This window comes from Vulpes lagopus, chromosome 5 (genome assembly GCF_018345385.1).
Source record: "Vulpes lagopus strain Blue_001 chromosome 5, ASM1834538v1, whole genome shotgun sequence".
NCBI classification, from domain to species: Eukaryota; Metazoa; Chordata; class Mammalia; order Carnivora; family Canidae; genus Vulpes; species Vulpes lagopus.
The window spans coordinates 95703615-95713761 of record NC_054828.1 but is presented as its reverse complement, the minus strand read 5'-3'; the positions used below and the strand labels follow the sequence as shown (position 1 = coordinate 95713761).

General features: G+C 40.3%; 1 protein-coding gene across 5 annotated transcripts in view; it reads left to right on the top strand.

Annotated features, from left to right (window-relative positions):
- Nucleotides 1-330: 330 nt before the first annotated feature.
- KRCC1 (lysine rich coiled-coil 1) overlaps nt 331-10147 on the top strand; it is a 29519-nt gene continuing 19702 nt past the window's right edge. For 3 of the 5 annotated variants that reach the window (XM_041756126.1, XM_041756125.1, XM_041756127.1), the window contains exon 1: nt 331-568. The gene's annotated coding sequence lies outside the window, so the exon portion shown is untranslated. The remainder of the gene's footprint in view (nt 569-10147) is intronic. The other 2 variants (XR_005987937.1, XR_005987936.1) reach the window with 2 other exon arrangements.

Genomic DNA, 10147 nt, shown 5'->3' with positions numbered 1-10147 from the left:
TAACAAAGGAACGACAGATAAAGATGATGTATTTCTCAGATACTTTGGAGGAGGAATCCAGAGGCTTCCAGACTTTTTCCCAGTCGGTTTTTAGATTCACTAACCCCATGCGAGCAGCCACACGCGCTCTCCCTTCCCTCGAACGACGAGGAGACAGCCCCCCGCCCCCGCCGAAGACCGCGGGAACCGAGGGGCGCGAGCCACGGTCAGAGCGGAGCCCCGAAGGAGGAGGAGCGAAGGGGGCGGGGCCCGAGGGGGGCGGGGCCTGAAGGGGAGGGGCCACAGGGCCTCTCTGGAAGCGGGGCGGCCCGCGCAAGCGCAATCGCGCGCCTTCCCGCTATGGCGCCGGCGCCGTCCAGTCAGCCGCGGGTGGTGGCGGAGACTTCCCCTCAGGAAGCCCGGTCTCCGCCTCCTCCTCTCACTCCGCCTGCTCGGCGGCGGAGGCGGCGGTGGCGACAGCTGCTGTCCCTACCTCTCCGCCATCTCCACCCCGGCCTGTCCCCCGGCCGGCGGCGTTAGCGGGGAGGGGGAACAGTAGTTGTAGACGCCCGCCCCTGCCTCAGAGAAGGTGAGTTCCCGCCCCGGCGGCGGGGGCGGCCCGGGCCTCAGCCCCTCAACTCCGCGGCCCGGTGACGGCTGGGCGCGCCCCGAGTGTGCGCCATGGCCGACGGGGTCCGGGCGGGCGTCCACTCGCCTCCCTCAGCCCCGCCGACCCGCCGGAACGTGGCGCCACGGCTCCCAGGTGGAGCGTGGAGCGTGGAGCGTGGAGGGGAGTGGGACGCTGAGGCCCGAGCGGGCAGAGAGGTGGAAGTGCGGACCTGGAGTGTCAGGGACGGGGAAGCGGGACTGGTGAGGAAACTCCGAGATGAGGCGAGGAAGGGCCGCAGACGTGCGGGCGAGGAAACCTCGGCCGAGTGCACTTCCCCCTCCGGGAAAGTAGGTATTCAGGCCGGAGTGGAGTTAGGACCTCGCCGAGCCGGGGGAGTGTCGGGGAGCCCAACCCTGCGGGGGGGCGCCCGCGCGGAGAGAAGCGCGCAGAGGGATTGGAGACGCCCCGTGGGAGAGTCTTCCTAGGCTTGTTGAGGGTAGCACCCTGTAGAACAAGGTGCTCAGATCTCTTAGGCCTCTCTTGATAGCGGCCTGAGCTCAGTACGGATCCGCCAGTGTCCAAGATAGCAAAGCGGACGTGAGGGAGAGCGGTGAAAAACAAGTCCCTGAAGCTCCCGACAGCGGGGGAAAGCGCTGAGCTCCGTCCGGATTCGCGCGGAGCTGACTGGGAGTTTTAAAGGGAAAATGAGGGACCGGAGGAGAGGTGGGGTTCAAGAAGAGTCAGGGAGGTGAGGAATTACAAAAGGTGGTTCCTTGGGCATGGTGTCGGGCCAGCCGCGTGCTTGGCTGGCAAGTAAGGAAGTTAGGGCTCTGCCCTCCCACCACCACTGGGAGACCTAGGCCTAACCTTCCCGAAGATTACACCTCAAAAGGATCGGCCGGCCTTCCGGTGTCTGAGAGGGACTCTTCGGAGTTGTAGGAGGTACACATCATCTCAGAGACCAGAAGGATTCACAGTCCAAAGCCATTTTGAGTTAAACACTCAAAAACAGAGATCAGGGGCCTGGTTCTGAAAACAGTACATTTATTTTTTTTTTTTAAGATTTTATTTATTTATTCATAAGAATACACGGAGAGGGGAGAGCGAGAGAAAGAGAGAGAGGCAGAGACACAGGCAGAAGGAGAAGCAGGCTCCATGCAGGGAGCCCCGACGTGGGACTTGATCCCGGGTCTCCAGGGTCAGGCCCTGGGCTGACGGCGGCGCTAAACCGCTGAGCCACCCGGGCTGCCCAACAGTACATTTATTTTGACAGCCCTGAGCTTTTTCTAGCAGGAGCTCCAAAGGGGATTGGGTCATCCCAGGATTCCGCCTTAAGCTGTTGGAGGCCTGTTAAAATTGGGGCAAGGCTCCGGTGCAAGGGGTTTGGAAGAGGTGGTTTCTGTCCAAGGTTTTCACAGTTATCACCAACACGTTACCCCTTAACACAAAAAGTTATTTCTGAATCATCTCAAACATTGTTTGAGTTCTTACAAGTCCTATATACCTATGAACAGCCTGTAAGGAGGTAAGGCTGTAAAGACAGTTTTGGAAATGATTTTAGGTGGTGGAGCTTGATCACATTGCACATCTCAAGTAAAACATTTAACCATCTTCAGTCTCGTAATTTTTAGTATGCTGTGTTGCCTCATGTTGCTTTCTGTCTCCAGAGCAAAAGATGGTGGAAGCCAAAATATTGTAGAATAATTTAGGTTCCTCTTTTCTGGAGAGAGACATCAATAAATATAATAACCTCTTGAAAATAATTTCATTTTTACCCCCTTTCATGATTATATTCTATTTTTCTGTGCTATTCCATAATCTTTTACATACTTCACTTTGGAGGAATGGCAAAGTAGTTTTTTTTTAAAAAGTGCATACATTTCTTAAAACATTTTTGTAAGCACCTTACAAAAATTTCATACGCTAAAAATGGAATTAGAAAGTCATTGCAACCAAATGATGTTCTATTCAAGGTCTCTTAATGAAAGCAACCTTTGGAAGACTAGATTTAGGATCTTTAGTCAGCCTAGGTTATCGTTCTGAGGAAAAAAAATCTGGATTTATTTGTTTTCATACCAAACTTACTGCCCCTCACCAAATAAGCCTGAGCCGTTTATAGGTTTTGAGACTACAATTCAGTTTGACTCTCATAGCCAGATCACAGGAAGATTTGGAAACAGTTTCTCATAGAAAAACAGTTTGCTGGATAACATTTTGTGTGTGTGTATGATGACTTTGAATGTGTGCGATTACTTAGGACTTTATACAGTGTCAGTTCACACAATGCTAGCAGTAACCTTTCTATACAACTTCAAGGTGGTATAATGAGAATGCTGGAATAGGGATCTAACAAGTAGTAGGTTCTAGTGCTAGTTTGTCCACTAGCTATATGACCTGAGAAAAGTCCCCAATTTTTCCTTCAAACTCAAAGTCCCAAATTTATTTTTTGAGATTTGTCATCTGTGGGGAGGGGGAATTGGATTACCCCAGTTGAGTGGTTCTCAACCAGGGGTCTTTTTGCAACCCCACCCCAGAGGACATTTGGCAATGTCTGGAGACATTTTTGATTTCCACCACTGGGCAAGAAGGGGCGTGGTGAGCACAGGTGCTACTTGGCATATATATGATACAGGGTAGAGATGCTGGCAAACATCCCAAAATGGACAGGGCAGCCTCACTCCCACCCCAACAAATGATTTTCCTACCCAAGATGTCAGTGTCAAGGTTGATCTCTGCACCAACCGAACTCTAAGGTCCTTGACAGCATTGAAATTGTGAACTAACTTGACAGTTCTACACTGATAATCTTTCCATGGGTTGGCTGTGTAGAACAGCAGTTCATAAAACATGAAACTTCCAACTGTAATGGCTATCAGGTGACAAAGTGATTAAGTCTCTGAGTTAAGACTGAGACCATTCACTAGGATTTGAAAAACAAAATATAATTCTTTACCTAAAAAATTACCTTTTGTCTCTTTATTTTGAGTAAATATCCTCATTAACTGTTCAGTTAACTGCTACCTAACAAATGGCCAATATTTGGTATATTATAGTATTTAAAACAATGGTGGGAGTCAATATATTTTTAGTTGAGATATTTGTAAAAGCCCTAAATAATTGCCGATCAAAATAGTACATAAGAAGAGGGGGGAAAATGTTACTTGTTACTTATCCGGTATTTTTTTTTTTTTTTCTTAAACGGCTTTTGCAAAAGGTATGAAAGAATAATCATGCATCTAGTTACTAAAATTCCAGTCACTCAAGATCCTGATAGGACTATTAAAACTGATTTGAAGAACATCTTTAATCCATTTTCACCTATAGCTCCTCTAAGAGGAGCTCTTCTGATTTGGACTTGATAATGAACAGATGTAAGGATTAAATATTGGCAAACAGGAAATATATATAAGGTGTAAGATTACAAACCGGAAATTGAGAAATTAGACTTCTATCACAGAAACCTAAAGAAATACCACTTAACCAGACTTCTATGAAAAGAAATATACGTAGAATTTATGGTGAAGGTGTCATAAGATTTTCCAGGACACTTTATAATTCATTCAGTGAGGTTTCTCAATATTTTTGACACTCAAAAAAAATTTTCACTCAGTAATGATATTCCTGAGGGATTAGTAAAAACAAAGCCACAACAGACAATTCTTGCTTATTTGCTTCTCTTAAAAAAAAAAAAAAAAATTAAATGGGCTCAGTTTTAGAATAAAGGATATTTTTGACTCCTCATGGAATCATTAACCCATTTACATAGCAATTGCCTAAAAATGTTTTCCTTTGTTTTCATGATATTAAGCAGAGATTTAGATCAAATGACAGAAAAATCTAGCTAATAGCTAACATGTTAACATTTATTCAGAAAACATTGAGTTTCTGCTATGTACCAGGTACTCTGCTCAGTACTAAGGACATACAAATGAATTAGGCACAGCTCTTTTAAAGAGCTTAGTATTAATGTTTGTTAGTGAAATTAGGGAAAAAAGTGGAGAAAATTCAGGGTTTTTTTAAACATAAGAAAAGTTTATTTCTCTCTCAAATTACAGTAAAGCTGAATGCTCCAGAGCTGGTTTGGCTGCTTTGCCATTCCTGACACACAACTTCTATCTCTGAGTCTGAAATGGCTGCAGAGAAAATGTAGGATAGTGGTGTAAGGCAGTCAAATTCTCCGTAGTGGGATGGGGAGAAGACAGGTTAATTGACAACCTCTAAAATTGGTAAGAAGCAGCAGGGTGAATGCATTAGAGAAAATGCAGCTGTAAATGCGGATTAGCCAGGACTCCTGAAATAATTAGGAGTAGTTCATTGTTTTTTGTAAATTTGTGCTCTGCCCAAGACGTATTTGCCACATCCACACAAGAGCACATTATGTTGTAAATCTAATGTTGACAGCTGGATAGAATGGTTGAGGAGGAAGATGTCTGGAGAGACATTAATGATTATTTGTTTCAGATTTGTTGCCTTTATTAGCTGTCAATATGTGAAAATATTAACTAAACATGTTAAAACAAGTAATAAGATTTCCATTACTAACTTCATCAAATATATGTTAGGGCATGAGCATCCCTTCTTACAGACCTATTCACATTTACTAACCCTTTGGAAGGAATGGAATGCATTTGGTGGCATCCTGATGTAGGATGTCTGCCTGAGTCCAAGTAAAATTAACTTCACAAGCAGAATCCTTGAGCTAGCTAGCCATTGATGTTCAGACTTAGAGACATAAATGTTAAATGCCTATTAAATGTGAAGTACTCCCAATTAATGATTTTCTTAATTATTTTGTATTTTATCATTGGAAATATGCCATGGTAGTAAACCCTTAATTATTTTTGTGATTTGTTGTATTAGTGTGAAATAGCTAGAGCTTAGCAAACTCCTAGATCAGATACTAATCTCATTTCCTAAAAAGGCAAGGTTAATAACCAAAATAGCTAAGAGTATTTTTGATGGTAACAGGTACAGGGATGCATTTCTATTACAATTAGATCTCTAGGGACGCCTGGGTGGCTCAGCGGTTAAGCGTCTCCCTTTGGCTCCAGGTGTGATCCTGGAGTCCCCTGATTGACTTCCACATCAAGCTTCCTACATGAAGCCTGCTTCTCCCTCTGCCTATGTCTGTGTGTCTCATGAATAAATGAATAAAATCTTAAAAAAAAAAAAAGGTCTCTAAAAAACAGGTAAAAAGAAAGAAAAACATGCAAAGATAACAACTACAAAAGATAGCAAAGGTAAGACAGAATCCATTACCTAGTGTCCTAAAACTTAATGCGATTCTCTGCTTATCTTTCCTGAGATTATAATAATGTTAAAAGATTGCAAAACTCAAGAGCAGGAACAAGGAAGGATATCCATTCTTACCACTTCTATTCAGTATTGTGCTGAAGGTCCTAGCCAGTACAGTCAGACAAGAAAAACAAAAGGAGTTCAGATTGGAGAGAAAGAAGTAACACTGTCTTTATTTGCAGATGATATGATCATATATGTAGGAAACAGCAAGGAATCTAGGAAAAGGCTACTAGAATAAGTTTAACAAGAAAGTAAAATACAAGGTCCATATACAAAATAAATAGTATTTCTGAATGTTAGCAACAAACAAGTTTAGATTTTAAAAAGTACTGTTTACTAATACATTAAGAAAAAATACTTTTAGATAGTTTTAATCGAATACATCTCTGAGAGAAAGATGCAAATAATGGAAAAATACAAGATGTCTCCTAATACTTCTTAGTGAATTAGATTTAAAAGTATAAGATGATGCCATTTATTTGGTGTATTTTTTAAGGGGGAAGAATCGAACTAAAAGTAACCAAATCAACATCCTAATTTTGCCCATTTTTCTCTTCAGAAATATTTAATAAACATTTTTTAAGACCTTCATGCTGTATGAGGTTTAAATGCCATGGCACAACACAAATGATGTGGGGCATAAAATTTTTTAATAAGATTTTTCACTTAAAATCAGTTGATTTATTCACCAAACCCGAGACTTACTAAGAACATTTCATACAGTGCCAAAGTTCAGGTTTTACAATTTCTAAATGAGTGGGTGGAATGGAACAAGTTCTCTCTTGACAGTTTTAGAATTAAAGTAGAGCGGTTCTTAGTTTTTTATTAAGATATGAAGCTCTTTTTGGCAGTTTTGAATTATGAGTAATTCATATTACTCATGTGTTTCATATTTAACACAATAGTTGATGTATGGTGTTTTAACTTCCACAATGGCTTTCCATGTTTTTACTGAAATAAAGACCAAGCCTCCAGCTATTGAATAACCTACATAGTTTCATTTCTCTGAAATAAAAGATACCATATTCTTGCTCTTTTCACTATGATATATTTCCTAGAGGTAAATGAGCGAGTAAATAGCATTATGAGTGTTCATCTATAAGTTTGTGGTATATGTGCAGTATAAATAGGAAGTTTTCAGAATTTTGTTAGATTTTTTTCCAAAAATATTAGAAATGAGTTTTGGTCAAGACAAACTGTTTCTTGCTTAGGACCTTGTACCAGCCTATAAATAGTAAAATTAGCTAGTATCTTAGGTCTGCTTGATAGTCCATACTCCTATGAGTATTAAAATATACATGACACACATTAACAGGATATAAACTGAAATCTTCAAAAAATTGGTTCATAATCAGCAATCATAAAAGACAATATTGACTGATCAAGTCTAACTTTTAGCTTTCATTTTAATTTTATTTTTAAGATTTACTTATTTTAGAGAGAGAGGGGGAGAGGGAGAGAAAATCCCAGGCAGCAGGGAGACTGTCTCGGGGCCTGATCTCATGACCCGAGCCGTTATCAAGAATCAGACACTTGACTAAGCCAGCCAAGTGCCCCTCAGCTTTCATTTTTAAAAAGTCCCTCTAAAACATGAGTTAGCTTGAAATAAAAATTATTAGGTACTCCTGTCAGGCACTCCTGCTCTGTTTACATATAACCTTTCCTTTATTTGGCTTTCTGTAGTTACTAGAATGCTTGGGAGAACATTTCACTATGTCAGTTAAATAAATGAAATCCTAAATAACAATGAAAGTAGCTCATTCATTCAGCACTTACCATGGGCCATATACCGTTGTAAGCATTTTACATGTATTCATTTCCTTAAGGCTCACAACGCTTTTGAGGTGTATGTTATATCCCTATTTTAAAGATGAGGAACTTAAGGCACAGAGAGGTTGAGAAATTTAACCGAGCTTACACAGCTAATAAGTGCCAGAACTGACTACAGAGTCCCTATGTCTGGCTCCTAGAAGCAGTGAGATAAGTGACATATACCAGCAGTAGTTCTGCATAAGTGAATTGGCCTTTGTTAGGTGAACAATCTTCCTGGAAACAAAGCCAACATTTAACAATCCAGTTTAACAAATTAAGGTAAAATTATTCCTTTCCAAAAATATCTGTTACAGATCTTTAAGCTCCTCTGATACACTTTATTGAGATACACTATACTTAAAATATACACATACTTAAAGTATACAAGGCAGTGAGTTTTTGACAGTTGTATACTCCCACACAACCATTTGTAAACAATAAATGCCAGATATTTTCCATCAACAACAAAAGCTTTCTCAGGCCTCTTTATAATCCATCCCTCCTTCTACCTCTGTCCCCAACAACCACTAATCTACTTTCTATTACTATAGATTAGTTTATATGTCTAGAACTTTTTACAAATATAGAATCATGCTCTTGTGTCTTGCAGGAAGCATGGTTTTGAGATTCATCCACATTGTGTGTATATTTTTGTTTCTTTTTGTTGCTGAATAATTATTATATAGATACACCATGTTTTGTTTATCCATTAGCCTATTGGCAGACCTTAGGGTTTCAGTTTTGGGCTATTATAAATCTGCAATGAATACTCATGTACAGGTCTTTGCAGAGATGTATCTTTTTATTTCTCTTGGGCTAATACAAGTGAAATGGCTGGGTCATATGGTAGATGTTTAATTTTTTTTTTTTTTTTTAAGATTTTATTCACTAGAGACACATAGAGACACACAGGCAGAGGGAGAAGCAGGCTCCATGTAGGGAGCCTGATGTGGGACTCAATCCCAGAACTCCAAGATCACACCCTGGGCTGAAGGCAGGCGCTAAACCACTGAGCCACCCCGGGATCCCCTGTTTAATGTTTAAAGAAACTATCAAACTGCTTTGTAAAGCTGTACTATTTTAAATTCTAACTAATTGTTCAATATCCTTACCAACTTCTGGTATTATCAATCCTATTAATTTTAATCATTTCCAGTGATGGTGTAGGGTTTTAAATTACATATATATATTTTTTGAGGTGTCCAGATATTTTGCCCATGTTAATATGGATTTGTCTTATCGAGTCATATGAGTTCTTTATATATTCTGGATATAAGTCCTTTGTCTGATATGTGAGATGGGAATATTTTCTCCTGTTTTATGGCTTGCTTTTCATTTTAACTTTAGAGCCATATGTAATTAAGTTATAAACCTTAAAACAACTCAAGTAATTTAGAGAGATACTATATATAATAGAGAAACATTTTAAAATATTCATCATCCTTTCTAAAATGTTTTTGATTAACAGTTCTTAAACTCATAATTTTTTTTAGATGTATTCATTTGAGAGAAAGAGCATAAGCAGGAGTGGGGGGGATTGGCAGAGAGGGGAAGAAGTAGGCTCCCCACTGACCAGGCAGCTGGACACAGGCCTCCATCCCTGGACCCTAGGATCATGACCTGGGCTGGAGGCAGACACCTAACCAACTGAGCCATCCCGGCATCCTGAACTCATAATATTTTTAAGCAAACTTTTTTTACTCTATATACTGGTAACTGAAAATTAAGCTTAATTTGAAGATACCCTGTAGAACCTTTAAATCAACTTTTTATGGAGTTTTTAGTTACAGAGTAATGTTACTTGCAGAAATTAATACAGATGTGTGCAGAGAGCAAAATGTTAAATGTCTCTTACTCCTTTCCTAAACCCATTTCCCAAGCCCCATTAAGTTTAGTGTATATCTTTTCTGATTTTTTTCCTGTGGGTATTGGATACAAGATTAGACTGTCAAATCAAACTAACACAAATCAGGGATCCCTGGGTGGCGCAGCGGTTTGGCGCCTGCCTTTGGCTCGGGGCGCGATCCTGGAGACCTGGGATCGAATCCCACGTCGGGCTCCCGGTGCATGGAGCCTGCTTCTCCCTCTGCCTGTGTCTCTGCCCCTCTCTCTATCTCTCTGTGACTATCATAAATAAAAAAAAATAAATAAAATAAAAATAAATTAAAAAAAATAAATAAATAAAACTAACACAAATCAGTAATATTACCTAGTATCAAGGTTTACTACATATTTCAAGGATACAAGCAATCAGACAACTCTAAAGAATCAGAGATATTTAGAACATGAAAGATGGCTCCTCAAACTATGTTTTCCTACGTTAGTCATGCATCTCTGACCCAAAATAATAGATGGGATTTCTTTTTTTTATTTTATTTTATTTATTTATTTATTTATTTATTTAATTTATGATAGTCACAGAGAGAGAGAGGCAGAGACACAGGTGGA